Source organism: Natator depressus, chromosome 2 (genome assembly GCF_965152275.1).
Source record: "Natator depressus isolate rNatDep1 chromosome 2, rNatDep2.hap1, whole genome shotgun sequence".
Lineage (NCBI taxonomy): Eukaryota > Metazoa > Chordata > Testudines > Cheloniidae > Natator > Natator depressus.
This window is the reverse complement of record NC_134235.1, coordinates 116,028,580-116,056,505: the sequence shown is the minus strand read 5'-3', so window position 1 is coordinate 116,056,505 and position 27,926 is coordinate 116,028,580. Positions and strand designations below refer to the sequence as shown.

General features: G+C 39.6%; 1 pseudogene; it reads right to left on the bottom strand.

The window, feature by feature from the left end:
- Positions 1-2,185: 2,185 nt before the first annotated feature.
- On the bottom strand, positions 2,186-26,436 carry LOC141982651 (zinc finger autosomal protein-like; annotated as a pseudogene).
- Between the last annotated feature and the right edge of the window lie 1,490 nt (positions 26,437-27,926).

Sequence of the window (27,926 nt, the reverse complement as noted above, 5' to 3'; positions counted from 1 at the left end):
AGCCAAGTTAGGCACCAGGCTCCCTATACAATGAATGGGGAGAAATAGGTACCTAAGAATGCAATCCATGAAAGCCAGCATGCTCAGCAGCTTCCTGCTTAAACTAGCCAATGGGAGATGTCAATGCACTGAGCACTGCCCCTTTCTCAGAGATAGGCACCTAGCTCTGCTAGCAATCCATGAAGGAGAACCCCTCTCCTGGCTCAGGTGCCTACATCGTTTTAATGAGTTAAGTGCCTGTTGATAGGGCAGCCACGTAACTTTCAGCTCTGTGGTTAGAACACTCACCTGGGATGTATGAAACCCAAGTTCAATTCCCTCCTCTTGGCAGAGGGGGAGAAAGGATTTGAACAAGGGTCTCCCACCTCTCAGGGGAGTGCTCTAACCAGTGGGTTATGGGATATTCTGAGGTGGGGCACCCTAACCACTGCACTAAAGTTTTAAGATGGGCAGTGGCACCTCCACCTCCAGCAGGCTTCTGAATGGGGCCCAATCCAGTAGGGGTGCTCAGAAGGTGCCTGCCAGAATGGGCCCCTTGGGCAACTGAACACCTATCTTCACCTAATTCATGAATTGCTTTGGGGCCTAGGCAGGAGACAGAGGTCTGAGTGCCTAGAGTGAGGTGGCAGCAGGTCCAGAGGCAGAACTATCAGCACCTAGGGAACTTTTACTTTGAAAAATTGAGGAGTTGAGTGAGTTTAGGCACCTACAGGGGTCAGTGGGAGTTTTGTGGGTCATAGTGGGGATCCCTAAGTCCCCCATGCCATAAAAAAGAGAACTTAGGCACCTAAGTAGCTTTGTGGATACCACCCTAAAATCTCAAGCACAAGTGAAGAACTACTTTGGCTACCCTTTGTATAGAAGTGTATCTTCCCTCAGAAAGGCAGTGCTAGACTCAAAGGATGAACTAGTCAGTGTTTAAGAGTTTCCTTAACCTGTTCACTGTGAGCCACTAACCTTTCTGGAACTGATGAGGCTATTGCTAAATGTATAAATTGCTAGGAGATTAGTACTAAAGTGGACAACCATCTCCTCCTTCTGAACAAAAATATTCAGGAAAATGTCATTACTTCAACTAGAACACCTTACTATATAGATACAAGAGAAACAGAAGGAAAAACAGAGATGGGTATCAGTATGGGAGCAGAGCTAAAGCTGTTTATTATACATAGGTTCTTAGTGTAATAGCCAAGCACCTTCACTAATGCATTAGACAATGTGACTAACATCTGTAGCATATGGTTTGTTCTCTCTCTAACCCTTTTCTCAGAGGAGGAATTGTGCATGTAGGGTAGGTTTTTTGTTTTGTTTTTAAAAAAACACTGCTATATTTGTGTTAGAAAGGGCAAAGTGCACCTTGCATTTGGAAAAGAAGGTGGCAAGGTTTGTTTGAGTGACCTTATCTGTGCATTTCTATATTTTCAAATGGTGCTCTGCTGTGGTTTAACCTTACCTCCCAATTTTCTGGATTGTTTTTCTGATAATCTTAAAGGAAATTTCTAGTTATTTGTCCCATGAATTACCAATATGCTCTCAAAACCTTAAACTTCATTTTACCATTTTTGTCAGAATTTAGATCCTAAACCCTTTCTGCCTGAAAAGGATGGGAGTCTCTACATTGCTCATGTTAGTAGATTTTGAAGAGAATAAAATTCTTCATTCAAGCTGCTATATAAACACTTCACAAATGGAATAGCATTTAACAACTCCTCGCTATTATTTACTATTGTATTTGTTAAGGAGAAAATAATGTGTGCACACTTGTGTTATAATTTACTTGTTGGTCCAATAGAAAGTTATCACATTAAGTGTCTGTATGAATCTTTATGTAGCTGGAGTTATATTTCTGGTGTAACATTTATTACTACTAACAGATGCTACAAAATCATTACTGGCAAAGAAATAGGGAGTAACAGGAGCAAAACAGTTTCTGTTCATGGGCTACTGAAGGTCTGATTTTCATTCTCTCCAGAAAACTTAGTAATTTTTTGTTGCCACTCCAAAGTAAGTACAGACAATATAAAACCACTGAGTTTTTAAAATCAAGTTTATTGGATATGTTGTCTATATTTTTATTTTACCATTGATTAGTTTCTTATGAGACACACTTTTCATATAATAATCTATTATACAGTAGCTAGGTAGCAGTGATATATTTTCTAATATAACTAATTCTGAGAGCCAGTGCGCCAACAGATTTCACTTTCATTTACTTATTTAAAAATATGTACCTATATTTAAAATGAGCAAGATGACATCCAAGAACCGATCTTGCAGAATTCAATGCACCTAAATTGGCATTTCAATAAATTCCCCCTTTAACTGTCAAACTCCCTAACTTCGAATGAAGGACAAGTCAGCATGAGGTAGTCAGAAAACAGGATCAAAATACTCAGTCCTCACGTAAAACAAAACTTTACTCATAGCATGTCATGCTCCTCTCAGGAAAACCAGAGTTATAGCATATACTACAGTGTATATGAAGCCTCCTGCAAGGACCACTCTTTGAGCCTCGGGTTGAGCCACATTTGCCAGTCCTTTTAATGTCCTCACTGGATCAATTTCTCCTTCTCTTCTGGCTGACCTACTGCTTGATTAGCTGCTCTGGTACACATTTAAGCATGAAGAACCTAATGCTCCATTGGAAATGGTTTGAGGCTAGGGATGGGCTGGGTGCTGATTAATGAGATTTCTGAACTGAGATGGTATTTCTTTACATGCTTCCGGAGGAGTTGCTTGTCAGGGGAAGAATAGCAGCTAAAACTACAGCCAAATGCCTCACCAGTGTGATGTTGTCACACATGGAGGTCCAGGCTCTTCTTCTGGATTCTGTAATGTAATGGAAACTTATTAGAGCTTACTAGGAAAAAATTGTAACTACTACTAGTAGAAACAGTATTACAGTAGTGGCTAGAGGTCCCAACTAAGATTAGGGCCCCATCATTTAACAGCCTCATCATTTATGGATTATGACAAAAGAGCAGGCCTCCAAAATAAGAATTTAAGCCATGAGCCAAATACTGTCAGTATTCTACACTAAAACGTGAGCTCTGTTGCATATTTGTGTATACACAAATTCATACAAATTATTAAAAAAAATATTTAAAGAAAATCTTTAATGCTCCAATATGTTTTACTGTAGAATACAACCCCCACTACTTTAACTTATAACATCTTATACTGTCCTGTTAGGTACCTTTTTTTCTGATATATAAATTGCACCAGCATAGAATCCATTAGGCTGTTGATCTGAGTGGGCCATACTCTTCAGATTACATAAAACAGTCCAGTTCAGAAACATTTCAGGTCTTGAATTTCCAAATATAGAAGTTGGAGAAACAAAAATTTGTGATGGTAAAGAAAGAAGTGTGAGACACATTTTAAAATTCACTACTTAGTGGACTCTTCCTATTAGATGGACAGATGTCATTGCAGATTTCATCCCATCATTTCCTATTAACTTGACTAAGGTGATGCTCGGGTCTCTGCTGAATCCAAGGCACATAAACAGTCTTCACATGTGGCAGCTCAAATCATGAAACTTTCTCGTGACTAGCTCCAGGTAATCCAACCCAAAACTTTATTTTAGTCTCAAATTAAAATTAGAGTATTGGGTAGAACTCAGAGGTGTAGCTAAATTGGTATAATTTGCACATTCTTCTCGCTCCTTTGTTATTTCAATTATACCATCTCAGGGTATATGTCTACACTGCAGCTGTGATTTGAAGCTTGTGTAGATGTAATTGCATTAGCTTTAAGTTAGCAACCTCGCAAAAAACTGCAGTGATGGCACAGCAGCACAGGGATCACCGCAGATTGTACAAGCACAGCTGATCCCCTAGGTATGTACTTGCACACGCTGAAGCCTGCACTGCTGTGCCCTCGTTGGTATTTTCAGGGTGCTAGCTCGATTAAAGCTAGCCCGGGCATATTTACACAAACTGTACATTGCATCCCAGTGTCAACATAGCCTTAGACTTGCTTACACATGTTTACTTAGGGGTACCTTACATCACTTTACCCTTCCTCTTTGAATATGGCCCACTGAGATCAACAGCCTAATGAATTCTATACTGAAGCAATTTACACAGCAGGGAAAAAAAAGCAACAGGACACTATAAGATGGTATAAGCTAAAGTAGCGGGGGTTGTAGTCTAAAGTAAAACATAGTGGAGCATTAAAAAAAATATTTAAAGAAATTATTGCAACAGTTTGTATGAATTTGTATATTCACAAATTCATACATGTGGCTATTTGGAATATATATATATATAAACTATATAGAACATTATTCAGCTCTTACGCTGACGATAAGCAAGTAATTGGTATAATGAAGTTCTATAATAAATACACCCGTGAAACGTTCTAAGTAAATAGCACTTTCAGAGCATGATACAGCACACTTGCTGAATTTAGTTACTCATGCATAAGGCCCAACTTAATTCACAATACTGTGGAAATTGTGGATCCTGCAGTATTAGGCTTCCACCACAGTTTTGACAGCAAGATCCCCTGTTCTCAGCCCAGGGCTGCCAACAGCAGAAATCATGGAAAAATAATAAGACCTTATAAGCACAAATAATAAGGTCCACAGTTTCTTTTACGTGATTTTTCCATGGCTTGTGTGCAACTCAGCCACAATTTTGAACTATCATCCTTATTCGTGCATTATATTTAAGCTCTGATCCTGCACACATATACATGCATGCTCAACTTTGAAGATATGACCGTTCCATTGACTTCAATGGAACTACTCCCACGCCTAAAGTTAAGCATGTACGTAAGGCCAGGATTAGGGCCTTATAACAAACCAACCAACTAACCTTGCAATTTGTACTAGTGCAGGGAACTAGTGAATTCTGTAAATTAGTAAATCTGATTAGAATCAAGGCCAACATGGCGCAAAGCTGTACTTATTTTGTCAATGATTTAAAATAAAGCACAATGTACACTAGAAAAATACTGCAGCATGTTTTGTAAAAAGATTTTCATAATATGAGAATTCACTACAGTGCCCTACTGTTAAATCTTACTTGACAGGAGAAGAATCTGACAATTTTTTGTGCAGATTATTGAGTGTGTAGTTTAGTGAACTGCAGATTAGCAGTGTTCTGCTCTGCAGTTCTGTGGTGTCTGTTATGTAACAGGAATATTTATTTGCTGACTCCTTCCTGCTCTCTTCTCTAACTTATACAGTAGAACAAACATCATTCTTATAACTGCCAAGAAGGCAGTCATCTGCTAATGAATGTGTCCTGTTTTTGTCCAAATTTGGTAGTGAATTATCTGCTCCAATTCTTGAATTTAATTCATTTTTTGTCACTGAAGCTGGACAATGTTTAGAGTTCTTAATTTCAGTGTAGCTGTCATCAAGAGTAGGAAGAGACTTTGTTGTTGTTATTCCTGTGTTCAGTTACTGCAAGGTTCATAACGTAGGTCAGGGAGTTGGGAGTTTACTCTAAACTCGGTATTTTTGTTATTTTACCTCTTATTTGATGGATGTGTTTCCATGTTTGAACTTTGACACTGAAGGAAACTTGGAAGTAACACTTCAATTTTGCAAGCATAATCGCATCCAGTGCTATATTTACTATTGACGGTTATATAATAGTCCTTCCAACCAAACCAACCAACAAGTGGGTTCGGCAGACAAAACTTATCTCAGTTTAAACCTTTGCAGTTAAATACCATTCCCCTCTGGATGTTTGCACTTAACATACAGTACAATGTTCAAAGACATAAGAATGTAAAATATTTAAGTTATCCTTTTGCAACCTTACACATTACTAAATGCTCTGCAACATACTTCAAAATATATTTGAGCTTTACCAAAATTACCTATTGCTTCTATTCTTGATACGATGTACAGTACTGTGCCAGCACTGTCAAATGAACAAAAGACAGGTGTATGACCTCACAATGGGAAATGCCTTAAGTAATGTGACAGTTTTCCAAGTTGTGGGGGATGGGCACTACAAGCAAACTGGCAGAAGAAATCAATATGGAGGAAAAGACCTAGTGAAGCTCATGTAACAGTGGGAAGAGACTCCCATTCATTGAATGAATGTATAGAAACATGTTCTTCTGTCATAATCCCAGTGCCCCAGGCACGACACACAGATATCTCAATTTCCCCTCAGATATTTTTAGATTCATCATTTTCCAATTCCATATATCCTCCCTTGTAGCCTGTACAATGTCAACAGAAATTAAGTGGAAGCAGAGATAAAGGGGTTAGAAACATCCACTTAGAAAAACTAAACTATTCATTAGCTCTTTGTATCGAATGACTCTCAATAGGAGTGAATTTAAATATCTGGCTTCTTTTGTTGATGGATGGAAGTATGTAGGAAACAAAAAAAACAAAACAAAACAAAAAACAAAACAAACAATCTCTTATTTAAAAAAAATGCATAGTTATACTGTGAAAAATCTGTCCCAGCAAGGGGGACTATTTACACTTACCAACTGTACGAGAACATTTCGCATTTGTAGGGCCTCTCACTTGTGTGAGTCCTGAAATGTCTGCACAGAGAGCTTGCATCAATTGAGGCATAAGAGCAGATTTCACATTTGAAAGGCTTCTCACCTATCAAAATATGGAAAGCAGCAGACATGTTCACATAAATGAGGAATGGGGGCTGAGGGGAGGGAGAATTCAAAGGAAATCACCAGAACATTAAAAAAAAAAAATATCCTCAGACCCATTGGCTTGTCTTTTACATATTCCCATCTGAAATAAGATCACTTGAGAGTCTATGCTAGCCAGGACGTGGAAGGTTTGGCCTGCTAGTAGCAGCTTATGTTTCCACTGTCGAAGCAGGTTACTTATGGGGTATGTGACGGTAATGTAGCTGCATCAGCAAGAACAAGCTTCAAACATAGCCAGTGCTTATGTTGTGACAAATCTAATAGTTCAGCCCCCTGGTGTAAAACTCAATCGCTTCAGTTGTAGAGTGATGAGATGTACTGCAAAAGACTTAAAGTGGGCCCTTCGTGACTCTCCTCTTTGCCACTGTGGCCAATTACAAAATGGTCATATACTTGCAGGCTGCATCCATGGCGAGAACTGCCTTAGTTCCCACGTGGACTTGCACAATGCCCTTCCTTCAGGTATTGAATGGTTACAACTTTTAATCTAACACACTTGACTTGAACATCTATATGAAAGCTGTTGCACTAAATAAAATCTGAAATAAAAAGTATGTTCTTGCACAAAAGGACAATTCTAGTTCTAGATAGATCACTTATTGGTAAGACACCTTTAACCTTAAATCATCACAGCTGAACGTGGTTTCAGGTAAATTAACTCCATTTCCAAATTGAAGATCAGTTTACTTTTCTGCTAAAAAGACTTATCTTTGCCCCTTTTCCTGCATCAGCCCCATGAATACAGAACACTAACTCTCAGCCTGCTTTAAGTCACTAGGTTAACACTAGTTAAAAACGGTTTCTTGCAAATTGAAGAGGAGGTAGAACGGAAGTTCTCAAAAAGCAACAGGAAACAGTATTAGCAGTGAAGCCAGGGTATTAATTATTTTTTTTGTAAAAGCATGGACACCTTTTAGCAAGAGCACAAAAAAATAATGCTTAAAAAGCAGAGGACATTAAGGGCTTCCGCCTTTTGGTGCGCATGGAAATTGTGCATGCACACCCATCTGCACACATGCTTTGATGTAAACGTTTACCTGCATATTTTACAACATTTATCTAATAGAGGAGAACATGAAAGTGAAATACACGATAAAGAAAAACTAAACTGATAAGTCTATTTTCATGGGTTCAAACCCAAATGCAAAAAAACCCCCAGACAATTCAAGTTAATGGTGAAAACTTTAAAAATCTATTAGCTTGTTAAAAATGAAATAAGTTAACTTATTAACAACATCAACACAGGTAAGGTAGTATTTCCCCTCAAATATATAATTTTTAACCAGTGTCTCTCTAATTCTCTACTGGAACCATTACAAATGCAAACATGCAGGACACTTCCATCTCCAGTGCTTTACATGTACTTTTGGTAATGGTTCATTATAAAGTAGATTTTGTTCTGTATTGTCTTTTAACAATAATTTTAAAAAATGAACATAATTTTGGACTCAGTATATAGAATCTTTAATCCCCAGGGGAAAACTGAATCTCAGAGAGGTTAAGGCCAAAATTTTCAAAATCATACTCAGGCTTCGTCTACACTTGAAATGCTACAGCACTTCAACATAGGCACTACCTATGCTGACGGGAAGGGTTCCCCCATCGGCATAAGTAATCACCTCCACAAGAGGCAGTAACTAAGTTGATGGAAGACTATACCTGTCGACTTACCGCTGTCTACTCAGGGGGTCAGGTCAGTTTAATTGCTGTTGCTTGGGGTGTGGACTTTTCACATCCCTGAGCGACATAGTTAAGCCAACTTAATTTTCTAGTGTAGGCCAGGCCTTACAGTTAGACACCTAATACTCGGAGGGGCGGGGGGAATTCTACACCACTGCACAAGTACAGAATTAATGTCTGCCGCAGATTCCCCCCTCCCCAGAATAATTGATGCTCACGGGGAGGCGAAGAGAACCTGCAAGAGGGATCATGCTGCAATTATACCTTACACCAGAGGTGGGCAAACTACAGCCCGCAAGCCACATCCGGCCCGAAGGACAGTCCTGCCCGGCCCCTCTCCTTGCCCGGGAGGCTAGCACCCAGCCCCTCTCCCGCAGCCTCAGCTCACTGCGCTGCCAGCAAAATGTGCTGGGTGGCGGGGCTGTGAGCTCTAGCCAGGCAGCGTAGCTGCAGAACCCGGCCTGACCCGGTGCTTTGTGCTGCGCGGTGGTGTGGCTGGCTCCAGCCAGGTGGCGCAGCTGCCTCTCCTGGTGCTCTGGGCGGCACAGCTGTAGCGCCGTCAGCCACCGGTGCTCCAGGCAGCGTGGTAAGGGGGATTGGATAGAGGGCAGGGGAGTTCGGGGTAGGGGTGTGGATAGGTTGGGACGGTCAGAGGGTGGGGCAGTCAGGAAGGGGGGGTGGGGGGTTATTTAGAATGTTTTAAAGTGATGTGACTACTTGTGTATCTGGCATATCAGAGATCTATCTACTCCAAGTACCCACATGTATGCCAGGGATCCACCACCATAGAATATGGAGCCCCAAAACTGCATTAAACTCATGTCAGTCAAGTGTCAGAGTGTTGTATTCCTGACAAACCACTGAAAGCACATTTTTGTTTTTAAAAATCTCCTGAAATTTTACTTATTGCACAAGGTGGAGAGAAGTGGATATTACTTCTCCGGCTCATTGCCAGGTCTGACACAAAAATTTTCCATGCACTGACTTCTGTAAATATTGTCACAAGCTGCTAATTAGCTCTCCCACTCTGCCTGCCTGTCACCCACCCACCATACATATAATGTAGCAGACTTAGGAATGCCATTCCTTTAACACAGCACATGTCTTATTCTACTTGTACAATTCAAATCCCTATTTCCTAACCTCTTAACATGCTCAGTTTAAAAAAAAATAATCGCATTCACAGAGTTAAATGCCTGGCATATGGAAAAATATCCAAGAGTCCCAAACTCAGGATTTCTAATACAGTGTCTTTTGTCAAGGTTAGGAACTTAATATAACCATGAGAATGTAAATTCCATGTACATAAATCTCTTAAAACAAAGCAAAAAGAACCCAAGAGTATCTGTGAAAAAGGGATACTGAGCCTTCCAGTGAAGGCATTAACATACCACAAAACTGAAGACAAGAAAGCTTTCCAGAAACTGACTCAAAACATTACTCAGTCAGCATACTCACCAGCAACCACACATCACACAACAAAAACACTAACCCAGGAACCTATCCTTGCAACAAAGCCTGTTGCCAACTCTGTCCACATATCTATTCAAGGGACACCATCATAGGACAGAATCACATCAGCCACACCATCAGAGGCTCATTCACCTGCACATCTATCAATGTGATATATGCCATCATGTGCCAGCAATGCCCCCTCTGCCATGTACATTGGCCAAACTGGACAGTCTCTACGCAAAAGAATAAATGGACACAAATCAGACGTCAAGAATTATAACATTAATAAACCAGTCGGAGAACACTTCAACCTCCCTAGTCATTCAATTACAGACCTAAAAGTCGGTTTCAGAGTAACAGCCGTGTTAGTCTGTATTCGCAAAAAGAAAAGGAGTACTTGTGGCACCTTAGAGACTAACCAATTTATCTGAGCATGAGCTTTCGTGAGCTACAGCTCACTTCATCGGATGCATACTGTGTCTTCTGCAGTTTCCACAGTATGCATCCGATGAAGTGAGCTGTAGCTCACGAAAGCTCATGCTCAAATAAATTGGTTAGTCTCTAAGGTGCCACAAGTAGACCTAAAAGTCGCAATTTTTCAATAAAAAAAAAAAACTTCAAAAACGGACTCCAACGAGAAACTGCAGAACTAGAATTAATTTGCAAACTGGATACCATTAAATTAGGCTTGAATAAAGACTGGGAATGGATGGGTCATTACACAAAGGAAAAACTACTTGCCGGTGCTAATTTTTCCCCTACTGTTACTCACACCTTCTTGTCAACTGTTTGAAATGGGCCATCCTGATTATCACTACAGAAGTTTTTTTTCCCTCCTGCTGATAACAGCCCACCTTAACTGATTAATCTCGTTAGAGTTGCTAAGGCAACACCCATTTTTTCATGTTCTCTGTGTGTATACATCTTCCTACTGTATTTTCCACTGCATCCATCTGATGAAGTGGGCTTTAGCCCACGAAAGCTTATGCCCAAATAAATTTGTTAATCTCTAAGGTGCCACAAGTACTTCTCATTCTTTTAGTCAGAACATCATTACTTTCTGTGTGGTAAAAAACAAACAAACAAACAAACACACACACACACTTTAAAAGTTCCTCTAAGTACACAAGTACAAGTACAAAAATTAATAGAGATATTTCAGTACCTTTTTGGAAATGGCACCTTAGCTGCATCTGCTCTTGGCATAAGGTTGATATAGCTACAGCGCTAGGGAGTGTGAATTTTTCACACCCGAGTGGCATAGCTATGTCAATCTAACGTTTAAGTTTACACCAGGCCTAAGTCTCTAGAGGTGAGGGAAAGGAGCCAAAAGTACCTCCAGGAACTATTAAGTCTAAAACATGGCTGTGAACAGGAATATAGATCTCAAATCAGAAATGCATGCAAGAACATTCATAAGGACATCCCTATGCAGGAAAGCAGTCACCCACATCCAAACTTTAAAGATATGCTTAAGTCCCATAGAAGATAAACATGTGCTTAAAGTCAAAACACTTGGATACTTAGATATTTGGTTACCATTTATTCAGTACTCAGACAAAGTACAGTCACCCACCCACCCCAAAATAATTTAAAAAAACCCTCACCTTGTCCAATTTTTTTGAATATTAACATGTTATAGACATGCCTGGTCTGTTAAATATATGTAATCAGAAATTTCACTCAACAAAAATCACTGAACATGACATGTCATAAGCATAATGATGCACTCTTTGTAATATAGTAACACCCTGTTAAATAGACAGATCTGATAACTATATTTTTGTAGAATGTCTCTAAACAGAACTCACTGTTGTAATGATTATTGTATTGTATTTAATATTTACATGGCAACGATTTGTAAATGTATAATACTTTCTAAATAAATAGATCAAGTCTAAATACTTGAGTAACTGGGATGCTTTCCTGAATCAGGGACATAAACTCACTATCATAGCCAGAGTAACTACTGGGTAAAAACCTTCTTTCATTAGAACCACTGTAAATATTTGCTAAGGAACAAAGAGAGAGATCCAAACTCTCCTACTACAAAGCAATCACCACTTTAAAACAAAAATTACAGTTTATTGAAAGTGAGAACATAATGCACACACAGAGTTTACCAGTATGGATGCGCATATGCTGTGTCAATGAGGCCTTTAGCCTAGTTTTGTACTCACATGTATTCCCATGAGTCTCTGTAGAGCCAGTTTTGAAGAACACTTCCTGCCAGAGAGGAAACAAGCCTTGTCACAGCTGAAAATCATCTTCTCTTTTTCCTGGATAAACGTTCCAGAAGGATGACATTTCTCAGTTATAGCAACCAATTGTGCCATTGTAGCCCTTTAATGACTTTTATGGCTGATATTTATAGCTGTTAGTTTAGTGGGTATAGATTAATATAATCGGGGAGGGAGAATGAAAGAACAGATTTATTTCAGTCCTCACAGTAGTTAAATATATTTAATATTGTATTAACTTTAAAATATTAATGCACAGAATGGACAAAATATGCATAATCTAGGCACAGGTAATTTACTGGCATCAATTGACAGTGTAGGGCAGCAAAGTGTAGAGATCCAATCTGATCTTCTAAAAACCATTGGTGTGAGTATCAATGGTAGATTCTCCCTTCCCAGCTACCTGACCCACTTTTTCACTCTTGTACATTGCAATTATTTACATTGAAAAGTACACCACTGAATGATATATGGGTTTATACCTCTTAAAAAGAAGAAGACAGTTTTTTACTATTAAACATAGATGTAAACGTTTGAACAATAATATAGATCTCATAAGTTCTATTGCTGTTCATGTGAATTCAGGGTCTGGCACTTCTTCTAGAGCCATCTTCGTGCCCACAAACTGCCTAACTCCCCAACTCCCAGCAACATTAGTGAGAACTGTGGGTAAACAAGAAGTGCAGGATCAAGCCTATAATGCAGTCAGCTTATTTTTAATTAGTAATATATATCTCCATTATAGTTGTATTAGAAAAAATATAAGCAAAAAAAGATTTGGGTTATATCCTGCTCCCACAGAAGTCAATGGCAGTCTTCCCAATTGATTTCAGAGAGTTCAAAATTTGGCCCTCCACATTTTCCAGTTTCTTGATCAACACTATTATAGAAAAAAAAAACATTTTCATTCTGATACATTCCTGTACGTTAACTGTTAAGGTAAATGCTAACCCCAGAATATGTGCACTAAAGTCACACATTACTAGTACCCATTGAGTATTTTGCTTACACCCAATATATTGAAAATAAAGCTATAACATACATATTTCCTATTATATTTTAAAAGTCTGATATTGTAGTACTTTCAGTCTTTCACTTATTTCTGAAATTTACTACATACAGCAGCAAAGAGTCCTGTGGCACCTTATAGACTAACAGACATATTGGAGCATAAGCTTCTGTGGGTGAATACCCACTTTGTCGGATGAAGTGGGTATTCACCCACGAAAGCTTAAGCTCCAATATGTCTGTTAGTCTATAAGGTGCCACAGGACTCTTTGACACTTTTACAGATCCAGACTAACACGGCTACCCCTCTGATACATACAGAAGTTTACCTTATCTCCGAGATGCCAACCATGCAAAAAAAAACAAAAAGAAGATTAATAAAAATATTCCAGTTTAGTTAACTCTTAATTTGTAAAAAGAAAAGGAGTACTTGTGGCACCTTAGAGACTAACCAATTTATTTGAGCATAAGCTTTCGTGAGCTACAGCTCACTTCATCAGATGCATTATGCAAGGCACTGCATTTAGCCATATGGAGTGGAAATCCATCAACTGCATAACCTCTTAATTTATAATTAACTTTTCAAAGGATGTTTGGCTGTATCAAAGTTCAAAATAAAAAGATGGAAAAATGGACTGAACTTTCAGACGTGTATAATTTAACACTTCCTTGCACTGAAGAAATAAAGCTTGCATCATTTAGAGGATATAAGCCCATCATTTCCATAAGGGAAGTGAAAGCGGTTAAAAAAGCAAATTGTTAAAAACCTTGCTGTTCACAGAAGATATGCAATCTTGAATAAAAGAATGATTTCAGTAAAATCAAAATCTTGGGAAGAAACAATTGGATTTAAACAGTAGGTTTCAACATGTCAGCCATCTACGAAAGGCAAGCTGTACCATTCTAAATAATATTCGTTACATCAATTTTTTTCCTTCCCCTAAATATTTATAACCTTTCAACTGTAAAGCCTCACTGCAAATAGTAGATTTTCACAGATCTAGAATTCGATTTTTTTTTTTTTTTTTTTAAGAGCTACAAAATAAATACACAGCTCAAAAACACAGATGCTGTCTAATTTCCATAATGTCTTTTGGAATCCAATAGCCATGCACATACGGTAATTCAAAGTTATAAGTACTCTCATTCACTGATTAGGAAAAAATTCTTTGTCATTGCTTCTGCTCACTGCAATCACAATCAAAAAATTATCTTTATGTATTTAAGAGATCCCTATTTCACAATGATTTAGTGGAGCAACCCAGTACCATCACTCAATCGACTTGAAGAGAAGTAAAACTATCAGCCATGCAGATTCTTTTGGTTTGAACTGTAGTTAAAACAAATAGTTTGTATGCATGGTTTTAACAGTTGTAAATGGTTTAAGGGGACACATGAAGACTCCAATAACCTTGTGGTCTCATCTTAGTGTTTGTGGCGTAGAATGACCCAAAGATCCATAGATATTGATCTCTGGATTTTTTTTAAATATAATGCTAGCAGGAAATGATTTATGACTATAAGTATAAGGAGAGAAAAATACTGAGATTACATGTAATTACAGCTGGGACAACTCATTTTCACCCTTAAGAGGAAAATAAACAGTACACCATAGGGATATTTCAGACACCTTTAAAAAAAAAAAAAAAAAAAAAAGTCCTGTGCATTTAATATAAGATTCCCATGTTTCTTTTCATAGCAACATGGGTTGCCTTGCTCAAAAAAAATCTCAGGATCCATAACATTTCCGCATGATCACCGTAAGAGACACGTTTTTAAAGGGGCAGCGTAAGATGAAACATAATACACGTCATACCTAACAAAAGAACATTCCACCCTAGAGAGCTGGTGCTCCCATTCAATACCCTGTTGGCAGGTAACCCTGCCGCCCTCTTCTTTACATAAGAGCTAGCAGCTAAAGCTCAGCATGGGGAATTAAGTTATAGCACCTCTCTCAGCTCTGCAATGGCTACCTGCTAAGTGACCTCAGCTGCAACTTAAAGACTGCCACCTCCCAGCTGATCTCCAACCAACCAGCTCCTGAGGGCTCACTGGGGAGTCTAGGATCACAGAGAAAAATAAGCAGGCAACATGGAGGAAGGGAGATCATACTAGGAAGTAACATTTTTTTTTTTTTAAGACCGCGTTTTCCAAATAAGCAAGCATTGCATTCTAGTGAATTAAGTTATTTTCTTCTGCTTTTTCACTCTTAGCCCTCTAAGCACAAAACAGCTTAAAATTCACCAGAATGTCATGGACTGTGTGTACAATATTTACATAAGTTCACAAGTAGGAAAGGTCCTTATTTATGCTAAAAACAAACATTTGTTCAGTTTTAATAATCAAAGCAATTTAAAGTCTAATTTACTTTTTATTATTTATGATGTTTACTTATTGAATTTCTCTCAGATTGATCAATGGAATGGACTAGACAGATTAATTTGTGTTGCTGGTTAGTTTCTTGTCAGGTTCACTTTTATGAAATATATTTGCATGATACGGCACTAACTGGGTGGCTAACATTATAGGAGAATATTAGTTTAAAAAATGTTTCCACTAGAATTAAAAAAAAAAAAAAGAACCATTTCATTTAATCTTAGGCTTTATGAAGACTTTTTTTGGTGGGAAAAAAAAAAGCTATTATATTTTGGTCAAAGTTGACTTGACATTTGGCCTGATCTTGTTCCCATTAGTTTCAACAAGAGCAGGACTGGTTCCAGGTACCTTTAAATGCAACCCTGTGACTTTAAATCCAGCTTCTCTACCATATGGGTTGCAGAAGTTCCAAGTATGCATATTTCTCCTTTAAAAGAACTTTTTAAAAATAAAAATATAAATGAATATCAAAATCACTGGTTGTGATGTGCTAAAAATTCACAGGCTGTTCTGAAAAAGTAGGTTTCTTGAATGAAATATAAATATGCTCCTTTTAGCAGAATCAGATCACGTCTCTTCTTTTAACATAATCAGGAAAAACCAATTTAAAACAAAACCAATGAAATATTTAAATTCAACTACCATTATTTCAAGTCACAGAAAAAGAAATTATCTGTTAGTACTCAGTTAATGCCAGATGTTTCACTGAAATCTAGCACCTGGCTTTCTTTCAAATTCTACATGACATGCATAGGAAAGTAATCTCTCTAGGGCACTTAAGAAACTTATCATATTAGATATCAATTAGCAACTGCCAATGAGATCACTGAACAATATTTATACTCCAAATTAATGATTTGGTAAATTTCCATAAGCTGTTTAAGGATTTGTCCGCATGGAGACTTACTGCATGGCAAGCCAGGGTTTGAATGAACACCACACTAGCAGATCGCACACTAAGTCGCCCTGGTTTTGTATCAGACATACTGTACTCGGGGAAGGCGGGGGAGAATCACTGTTACGAGCGCACTGAAATACAAAGGCATAAATGAAAAAAACCACAGAGGTACATCCTTAACTCTGAATTTCCATATATGTAAACTGGAGCTTTGTGATTGTTGTGTTTTCTGTATTTAAATTTACATAATGAGTAAAGCATTAAATAAAAACAGTATTTGTAAGGAAGAACAAAACAATACTAGCCCTTTGCTGCCCCCTTCTGGAATATACAAAGGTTCTCACAGAAAACAGTACTCAGGAATTCAGTAACCAAAAAATCGTTTTAGTTTACAGCCCCAAGCCTCTTTAGCCAACACCAGACTGCAAAAACTCTCTCTAGCTTTTTCCAGGGTCATATCTCATACTCGCAGACAGTTGCTTGGCTGGCTTGCCTGCCTTTTGCCTCTCAGTTTCTATTCTCCTTTCTCACTCTCCCCACCCAAAAAAGTAGTCAGCAAAAGCCCCTCTTCCCACCCAGTCTAAAACCCATGGGCAGGTTCACAAAACCCTTTTGTTTTAGGTTTGGGGGGGGGAAGGGTGGGAGTATTTATGTTATGCTAATTGAAGGGTGCGTTCATATTCATTCATCGACCTCATGGAGTTTTTTTTTTTTAAACTCAGTTCTTAACAAGGTTTCACCCAGCATGTAACATTTAATCTAACATTATTAGATTATTATAACACATGTAACCATACATTTTTGCAGACATCAGGTCTCTCTTTCTGAAAATGAGGTCCATAGTGATAGACACACAAACACAGTAAGTCTCACCCACATTCAGTTAATATTTTTAAAAGGTGTCAACTATAAAATCTACAGTATATAACAAAGTATTGATAAAATGTAAAAGAAAAACTCCATAAGAAAAATCACACGTGTGGTAACAGTCCCTGCCAACCCTGCAGCTTGTTCATGTGAGTAGCCCAACTACAGACCTATTTGTATACAAAGCCATGCCAAGAGAGTGCCTATTTTAGATTAACTGTGGGCCCCCTCTCTGAAAATATTGCCCATGTCGAATAACAGTACTTGAATAATAATCCTAAAATGGAAGTCTATAGGACTACTTGCAAGCATAAAACAGAGTTTGAACCTAATCGTAGCATAGGCCTTACCTGTTGCAGATGCTGCACACAAATTCATTTGAGTTTTTTTTTGTTCTAGTTTGTTCTTTTTGTATCTGAGCACACAAGACTATTCTCAGTTCTCTTTCTTTTCTTCATCTCTTTCACTTTCTGTCTTTGATGGACATGTTTCTGATGCCTGCTCATTTGATGTGTATATTTAAATGCTTGGCCACATAATGAACATAGGAAGGGTTTGGGAGTTTTGTGTTTTGCCATATGCTCTTTCAGCTCAGCTCTGGGTGGACAGTAAAGAAATACAAATAAGCAAATTAGCAAACCCAAGCCAGAATTAGACTTAAGAATTCCCTCCACCTACCAAAAAAAGTGCAAGTCAATCAAAATAAACTTTATTATCTTCAGTGGTGGAAAACACCTTATTAGTTTGGGATAAAACATTCTCAAAAAGGTAGGTGAAGATGTAATTGTATTTTAGAAATAGTTAGTTTCATGGGTGAGCAAGTGACTTGTTAACATATCACAATTCCATGCTATATACATGAAATTAAAAAAAAAAATTATATAAACACACACAAAAAGACTTCCACAGACAACTAGATAAGATGTTCAAACATTTAGTACTTAGACACAGGACAAAGTTATATTTAACTTGTTTCCTTGAAATTATATTAATCTAGTAAGTGCTTATGTTTTTTTAAAATATTGCAAAAAATATGGATAAGCAAATGTCTTACAGTACGGTATTTATATATGATTTTTACTCACACTCTACAAGGTGAGGTTAGCATTCTTGTAAGTAGTTGTGACGTTATTGACAATCTGTAACTGTATAGATCACTATTGCGACCACTTTTATATATCTGCAGCAAATATTGTTTAAAGGTTGTCGTGTAAGGGGGAGGGTCTATGGAGAGGTTATGGTTTGCTGGTTATGATTATGCTCTCTATGTGTGTGTATCGTTTTTGTAGTTAAAGCTATGAATACTGATTCTATACTGTCTGTATTTCAAACTTATGCTATGCTTCTGGGCGACACCCCAGACAAGTTGGTGTCAGCTCTGCCTGGCCTGCTTGATGGCCCATTAAGGACCATCAGCTATACAAATGACCCATGGAGAGAAGGCAGATACACCTTGTGACTCAGCAAAGTATGCAGGGACTTGCTCAAGTGACTCCAAACTCCATTATGCTCTAATTTTCCACAGTAAGAACACCTTTGTTCTTATACCTGGAAAAGACTACAAAAGAAGAAAAGGAGAAAAGTACTCCTTTTCTTTTTGCGAATACAGACTAACACGGCTGCTACTCTGAAGCCTATAAAAGGTTGATGCCTCATCTCCATCTTGTCTTCAGTCCTGCTTCATACCTCTGGAGGAACTTGCTACAAACGGAAGCTCTAAACAAAGGACTGATGACCCATCCCAGCTGTGGATGTACTCCAGAGACTTGATTTGAACTTGCAGTTTATTCTATCACTGCTACAAGCCTGAACCAAGAACTTTGCCATTTCTGTATGTAATTGATTCCATGTAACCAATTCTAGCTCTCATCTATATCTTTTTCCTTTTATGAATAAACCTTTACATTTTAGATTCTACAGGACTGGCAACAGCGTGATTTGTGAGTAAGATCTAACTTGTATATTGACCTGGGTCTGGGGCTTGGTCCTTTGGGATCGAGAAAACCTTTTTTCTTTTACTGGAGTATTGGTTTTCATAACCATTTGTCCCCATAACGAGTGGCACTGGTGGTGATACTGGGAAACTGGAGTGTCTAAGGGAATTGCTTGTGTGACTTGTGGTTAGCCAGTGGGGTAAAACCAAAGTCTTCTCTGTTTGGCTGGTTTGGTTTGCCTTGGTGTGCACAGAGACCCCAGCCTTGGGCTGTAACTGCCCTGCTTTAAGCAATTTGTCCTGAATTGGCACTCTCAGTTGGGTCCCACCAGAACCAGCATCGTTACAGTAATACTTTCATAATATACCCGTATAGTACCATTCTTAAGGTGAAGACCGAAGGATAAACCAGGTCCAACAATTGTTACTATCTGGGAACAGTTAGTGCTGCAGAAGACAATTAGGAACCCACAATGAGTACTTGTGGAGTATTAGGGCTAGTCTACACAGGCAACGCTAAAGCACTGCCGCAGCAGCACTTTAACGTGGCTTGTGTGGTTGCGGTGTAGCGCTGGGAGAGAGCTCTCCCAGCGTTCTTAAAAAACCACCTCCAAAAGGAGCGTGGCTCCCAGCGCTGGTGCATGGTCTACACTGGCGCTTTACGACACTGAAACTTAATAACAGCTAATATCTCATTTTCTGTTTTTCTTCACTTCCTACACTTTCAAGATTTTTGTTGTTGCTAAAATAATCAGCTCATTCAAGCGTGATAAACCACAAACTCACTCTCAGTGAATACAAGGTGAACAACGAAAATATGGTTATGATACCAGGTGTCAAATAGAATAGTTCTCTATGAAGTTATACTTTACTTGCCACAAATGAAAGTATTCTTACTCAAATTTATTTGCTTCTGTTTTCACACTGACATGCAAACATCAGCTTCCCCTTCCCTCCCAAAAGGCCCTTGCCAGATCTTTTTAAACATATGATATGACTACACTGCAAACAAAATAAGCTTATCTATGTTGGACCTGGGATGTTAGAGACCAGGTGGGTGAGGTAATATCGTTTATTGGACCAACTTCTGTTGGTGAAAGAGACAAGCTTTTGAGCTTCACAGAACTGCTCTTCAGGACTGGGAAAGATAGTGTCACAGCTAAATACAAGGTGGAACAGATTGTTTAGCATCAGTTGTTAACACACTTTCTGAGGAGCCATTCAAGGTGAAGTGGCCCATTAACACCTCTTCAGTTATAGGACAAAAAACATGCTAAGCAATCTCTTCTGCCTTGTATTTAGCTATGACTATCTGAGGGTATGTCTGCACTGCAACATAAACTCGTGCTTGAGCCTGGGCTCAAGCATAACCCTCTTCCACCTACAGTGAAAGTGTGCTAACCCAGGGCTCAGACCCAGGGTCCCAACCCTGCAGGGCTGGAGGGGCCGAGCTTGAGTCAAGCCAGCACCAAGGGGCCAAACGATTTTGCTTTGCAGTGAATATAACCAACCCCAAGACAAAACAACAGTGTTAGGAGAAAAAAGAAAAAAGAAAAGGAGTACTTGTGGCACCTTAGAGACTAACCAGTTTATTTGAGCATGAGCTTTCGTGAGCTACAGCTCACTTCATCGGATGCATAGCATATCGTGGAAACTGCAGAAGACATTATATACACACAGAGACCATGAAACAAAACTTCCTCCCACCCCACTCTCCTGCTGGTAACAGCTTATCTAAAGTGATCTTCAAGTAGGGCCATTTCCAGCACAAATCCAGGTTTTCTCACCCTTCCCTCCCCCCCCCCCACATACAAACTCACTCTCCTGCTGGTAATAGGCCACCCCTCTTTATAATGCGCATGATAATCAAGGTGGGTCATTTCCAGCACTAATCCAGGTTCTCTCACCCCCCCCCCCACACACCCCCCTCCAAAAACCACACACACAAACTCACTCTCCTGCTGGCAATAGCTCATCTTACAATGTGCACAGCAATAATCCAAGTTTAACCAGAACGTCTTGGGGGGGGGGGGGGTTTGTAGGAAAAAAACAAGGGGAGATAGGCTACCTTGCATAATGACTTAGCCACTCCCAGTCTTAGGAGTGTTAGGAGGTGACCTGTGAAATTCCATCAACTTTAGCAATATGTGCTAAATGCCCTGCAACAGCTTGGTAAAGAAGAGAGGCATTCAGCACATTGTTACCTAGGGGGAAAAAAGTGTGTGTCTTTTTCTCCCCCACTTCAGCCAATGCCATCCAGCCTCACCTGGATTGCCAATTCTCTAGTGTGATGCCCCAGCAAGCATTGTACTGTCAGTATCACAAAGGCTGGATTACTCAGCCAACTACTATAGTAGACGGGGCAGAAAAATGCCCATTTTTAGTTATATTACACAGTTTTGCAAAGATTTTAAAATATTTTATCCCTTTTGGGATAAAGTATTAAAAAATTATTCAAGATAATGTTAAAAATAAAAAAAGGCACTTATACTTGACCCTCCACCCACAATATATGCCAGCTCCATGCTTCAGAGGGGTGTGGTGGTCAATATGACATCACCAACAAGGTGTCATGATGGAGCTGAAGCCGGCGACCCAGGAGGGTCTGAATGTCCCAGGACCTAAGGAGAAATATGTGAGCTTTTAAATTAACAACGTGCCGAATGCCTCTCATAGCTTGGTTGCTAATGGCATTCAGCACATATTGCTAAAGTTGATGGATTTTTGTCAGTTTTCTTTAAAAGTTACTAATCTTGCCATTTCCCCCAAATCTCCTTAATATATCACACGCAAATGTTACATTCAAAGATTATTAAGGTTGCAAAGTTAAGCGCTCAAAAAAGAGAAAGAAGTTAGAAAAATGCCAGAATCCCTGCCAAGCTAGTCTCATCCCTCCAGAATCCCTGTTCCAGTCTCCCTTCACCCAACCCACTCCCACCCTCAGGCACCTTGTCTAGCAAGCCACAGCGTCCCCCACAGCCCATATCTGATCTGTCTCTCCCCTCACCCTGGCCACCAGTTGCCTTCCTCTGCCCATGTGTCCCATCACCACTGGCTCCCAGTTCTTGTCCCCGACCACTTCTTGTCCCAGACTTTCTACTCAGCCAGTCCCAGTTCTCCCCACAAGTTTCCCCTTGTCAGATATGTTCCCCCAGTTCTCTCCCCTCCATCCCCTGGCCCCTCTGGTTCCCAGTGCCAGTCTGTTCACCCACCCAATACCAGTCTTTTTGCCCACCCCAAATCTCAATCCCAGTTTTCACTTCTCTTTCCCATAACAGCATAAGATCCTTTGTATTCAGAACCCAAGTTACCTTTTCCCCACCTCATGTCTCTGTGATAGGGAGCCACTATAGAGCTCTCTATCCCTCGGATAGCAGCAGCAGGATGTGGTGTTTCCCGAACACAGCAAATCCCACCACATTATTTTTAAAAACCTGTTTTTTTTTCTTTTAACACTCCCACTCCCTAACCCTTTTATATTAAATATTCACATGTAGGGCTGTACCATTCCCTGAACATCACTATTTACAGTAATAGGATATAGCATTAAAAACCCAACAAATTATTGATTTTAACAAATATTTATGAAATAGTTTGCTGTATTTTAATAACCAAGAAGCTAGAAAAAGAGACAAACACCTAGTAAAGCATACAAATTAAAGAGCTACCTACATTTGGAAGAACCATCTTTCACATTTGGCGCACGGATGTGGTCTGGAACTGTAGTTGTGGGTGCAGAGATACTTGTAGACCTTGGTCCACTCTCCGTCTGTGTCAAAAAGCCATAGATCATTGACATGTATCAGCGTCAGAGGAAACAGAAATAGAAGTAAATACAGAAAATATCACTAATTCTTCTAAAACTATACATTTAACCATGTTCAACAATCTTCCTTGTTTTCAGCTATACATTTGTTTCCCTATTCATAAAATATAGGTAACAGCTATATCACAGCCAAGTAAGTATTAGTTAACATTTATAGTGGGAATGTAGCGGTTTAAAGATAAAAATAGCAAAGTGTTGTTATTAAACTCGAGACAGAGTAAATCCATGTAAAGTTACTTTTCCCATTACATGTGACATGACTTTCAAGTCCTAATAGTCCAGGAGAAGTTAAAAAGTCCAACTCTTTTTTTTTTTTTTAAAATAAAAACAAATATTTAGAATCCATAGATTATAGTTTAAAATGAGATGTAATTCTGTAGAGCAGAGTAACATTTTCATAAAAAGGTACATTTGCAAAAGCTTATTCAACACACAGATTTGTATTGTTCCTGCCTGTAACAAATTTCCCAGTAACACTAAGATTATTTGTTATAGCTCATCACAAATGGTATCATACTACATCAGTGGTTATCAACTCTGGTGCACCGCTTGTTCAGGGAAAGCCCCGGCGCACCAGGCCAGTTTGTTTACCTGCCGCGTCTGCAAGTTCAGCTGATCGCGGCTCCTACTGGCCACGATTAGCTACTCCAGGCCAACGGGGGCTGCAGGAAGGGCGGCCAGCATATCCCTTGGCCCGCGCCGCTTCCAGCAGCCCCCAGTGGCCTGGAGCAGCAAACCGCAGCCAGTGGGAACTGCGATCAGCCGAACCTGCGGATGCGGCAGGTAAACAAACCGGCTCAGCCCGCCAGGGCCTTTCCCTGAATAAGCGGTGGACCAGAGTTGAGAACCACTGTACTACATGCCGAAACTCTTTAAGTACATCTTTGTAACTCTCAATATATATTATGCTTACAGATGGGTTTACAATGAGGGTGAAAGTATGAGAAAAATAAATGTTTGAGACTTACCAATAAAATCACAGTGCAGACATTTAAACAAGTTACCATAATGGAAAGATATATGCAGATTTCTCACTTGCTCAGTTTCATAAAGAGATGAACACTTTGTGCATAGAAAGAGATTACGTTTTCCATGATGGTTGTTCCTGTGCATTTTCCATGAACTTGGCGACATAAAAACTCTTGCAAATCAGACACTGGTAGCTCTCTTTTACCGGCTTGTGTGTTTTTAAATTATTTTTCATTAAGTTCCATTCAGTCATGCAGCAATTGCAATAAACACATTTGAAGCCCTCATCCCCATCATGACATTTAACATGGATTTTATAAGCACCTTTTGACTTCAGTTCTTGGTCACATATGTTGCAGTGTTGTATTCTTTCAGCACTTGGTTTTAAAGTGCAAATACCTTTCAAAGGCTGAGCTAAGCCACTGTTTTCAGGTCTGACCTTCTTCTGACTTGTACTATTTTCTTGTTTGACTTCAACTTTAGTTGTTTTCACTTCTACCTCTAAGGTCTGAGTTTTAATGCTGGAAATGCGACACAGGCCAAGTCACATGAGATGTTCAAATTGGGCTTCCTCCTCATCTTTGCTTTTTTTAGATTCATTGGGGTCTGTGGAATATGAGAGGTGATTAGGCACCACAAAGCAGGGCTCCTCAAGCTGAAACTGACCTGCTTCTTCTTCAAACAGTGTGTTTACCTTACAAGAATGAGAGCCATTAGGATCATCACGGTAACTCCCCAGGCTTACATCACAGCATTCAGGGCTTATGTTATGAAGCATCTGGTACATGGGCAACAGAAATGACATCTCTGCAAGGTTTTCTTGGCTGATTTCATCCCCTATGCTGTATGAGTCATCTTCATCTGGGCCCATTTCAAGGCACTAAGAAACGTGGCAAATTCTACCCTGTTTGTGAATGTTAGTCATAGGAGTTCTGATTCTATTCTTGATACTGCCTGTGAACTTACAAAGTTTGCACCTGTACATTTCCACCAAAAACATTTCCACCAGGCTGGCAATTTGGGTTTCAAAGCCTTCTGTCCCAGAGGCATAAAATCAGGATGTTGTGCTCTCCTCAGGTAAATGTAGGTTTGTGGAAGGAATGTACTGGAATTTATATTTAAATTCATTCATTTTCAGAAAGTGCAAGTACACAATTCTATAAGAGAAACATAAATAAAGCAGTTAGTAGCTGTTCTATGATCTGCAAAGCTGATATATCAGCACTCTTCTCCAGAGGAAGATAATTTATCCTAAATCTTCAGTAATACTAAGCAAGATATACATAAAGTGCCTATTTACATTTTCCCAACTAGAGATTGATGCATACTATGCTATGGTATATTTATATTTCAATTATTATTGTTGTCTTTTCTCAGAAGTTACAACAAGAGGACCTAGGGTCAGATTATAATCTAAATTGCATTAGGGTATATAAAAATTCAAGGGTGAAATCATAGCCTCTTGGAAGGCAACAGAAGTTTTGAAAGTAAAAAATTTGAACCTAAATGCCTTATACAAAGCAGCTTATTTTTTACTTCAGTAAATTATTAATATTACAGATGAAACATTTATTCTGTAACTTCAAACTTGAGATTTCAGAAAACTATTTATGTTTTAAAAAAACCAATCCCAAATCATTTGCTACTTTCTCCTCTACTGGATTTTTGTTGTGTATTCGTTTTGGGACTTGCATAAAACTTATGAATCCCATGGCAAAGCCTTTTCCATAGAAAAATGCATCATTAAGATACAAACATCTCAGCATACATTACTTCACAAATCTATAGAGTTGACATATACACAGAGCATCCACTACTGACAAGGGGCTGTGCCTTTTTATACAAATCTTTACAGTCTGTTAACCTTCCCGATTCTTTTAAAATAATCAAATAATCCAGAATGCATCACAGCAGCTGGAAGCCCTATACCTGATCATTTGTAGTACATCCCTCTGCACACCTTCCTCTGCTCCCACCAGTGCAGGATCGCTCCTTATATTTAGAGCCTTGCAAATCTGCAGATTTCCACTTTATATCCAGTGACGTTTGCTGATCACGGATCAGATGCAGATACAAATTTTGTATCCACTGCAGGGCTCTACTAATACAGTATTTTGTTCTCTGGTGCTATGAATTCCCCTTACACAGGAAATGGCGAAGAACCAGCTGACCGTACCTGCTATACAGCAAAACCAGGGAGGTAGTAGCAGCAGGGACTAGTGCCAGAAGAAGACAATCAGTGGCACGTCCCCCTTGCGCCTGTTTGGCAGCCAAGGGCACACGGTCACCTCAAAGCACCACTTACAGCTACAACGGCTGCGCATCATCCTCCCGCAGCCACCCCCTTGCAATAGCCGCTGCTGCTTGGACGGACTCTCTACTGAAAGCACGTGCCGCTCCCACACTGCCCGGGTCAGCTGCGCGTGAAGGAAAGGGAAGAAGGTTCTATTCCGCTCGGCAGGGGTCACTGGCTGCGTTGCTGAGTTAGTCTCACCCTGTTTCCGGGCCTGCGCGGCTCAGACACGCCCCTCTCCGCTAGCTTTCCTGCTTCCGGCCCCCAACCCAGGGAGCACTTGTTAGAGCGCGCGCTCAACCCTCCAGCCTCCACCCTCCATAACAGCAGGCGGCCCCACTCTAAGGGACTGTGCGCAAAGTGACGCACACAAGAGCGCCACGAAAGGGCTTGTTCAAAACCCAAATCTCAACGCTTTAAATACCAGCGACCGCTCAAGATCCGCGAGCGCCTCCCTGTTCCCATCGCTGCGTGAGCTTGGCTCAGTCATTTAAACGCTCTGTGCTTCAGGTTCTTCATCTTTCTAACCCAAAACGTGGTAATTTATGGTTGCATATGAGCTCTTTGAAGCAGGTATTGGAAAGTGATATTATCGTCTAGTACTCTGTACAGCGCTTAGCACAATTCTTGGTTAGTCTTTCCGAACACAATCATCGACGTGCAGGACTGGAAGGGACCTCAATAGGTCATTTAGTTCAGTCCCCTGCACTGAGGCAGGACTAAGTAATAACTAGGCCATAATCATACAATCCTACACTGGAAGGGACCACAAAAGGTCTTCTAGTCCATCCCCCTGCACTCAAGGCAGGACTAAGTATTATCTAGTACCTATAATGAATTATAGGTAACAATAGCGGAGTACTAAGTATTAGCATTATTAGCACCCGAGATTATCACAACTGAAACCATTTTTAAAATCTAGTTTAATTTTCTGTGCTTATGCTGTTTTCTTACTGCATTTCTTCCCATTTTGAAAATGGAAACAGACACCTGGGGTTCATTTTTGTTTTCAGGCTGACAAAATTCTCACTTTCCCATCCAGAATAATTTATTTTCAAAAATAATGTCTGCAAAATATAATCCCTCCGCCCCCAAATATTATCACTAGCTGCTTAGATTTTCATGACAATCTTGCAAGACTTCCTACTCAGTTTAGGGCCATATCTACACGAGAGAGCTTACAGTGGCACAGCTGTACCGATGCAGCTGTAAGACCGCTGGTGTAGCCACGCTAGGCCACTCTAGGCCAACGGGAAAGAGCTCTCCCATGGCCATCGACATAATTAAACCACCTCCAACAAGCAATGGTAGCTATGTCAGCAGGAGAGCATCTCACACTGACATAGCACTGTCCACGCTGGCACTTCTGTTTGTGTAACGTCTGTCACTCAGGGTGCGTTTTTTTCACACCCCTGAGCGACATAAATTATGCTGACAAAAGTGCTAGTGTTGACATAGCCTCACTGTCTTCTTCTAATACACTAGGGCAAGGCTGCAAATGCCTCGAGTATCTGGGTTGCAGATGCTCATCTACGCCTGCTCTGACATCCAAATAATAAATGGTGAAATCTTGTTTATGAGCTATTAAGTGTCATAAAACATAATTCAACAATAGCCACAACGTCTGTGCTTTGGACTTAGGCTCCCTGGCAATTTCTCTTTTACTTAAATTAACTCCATATGCTCACAGGTTCAGGCAGCCTCGGTAGTTTTTGGTTGTACCCCTGGTT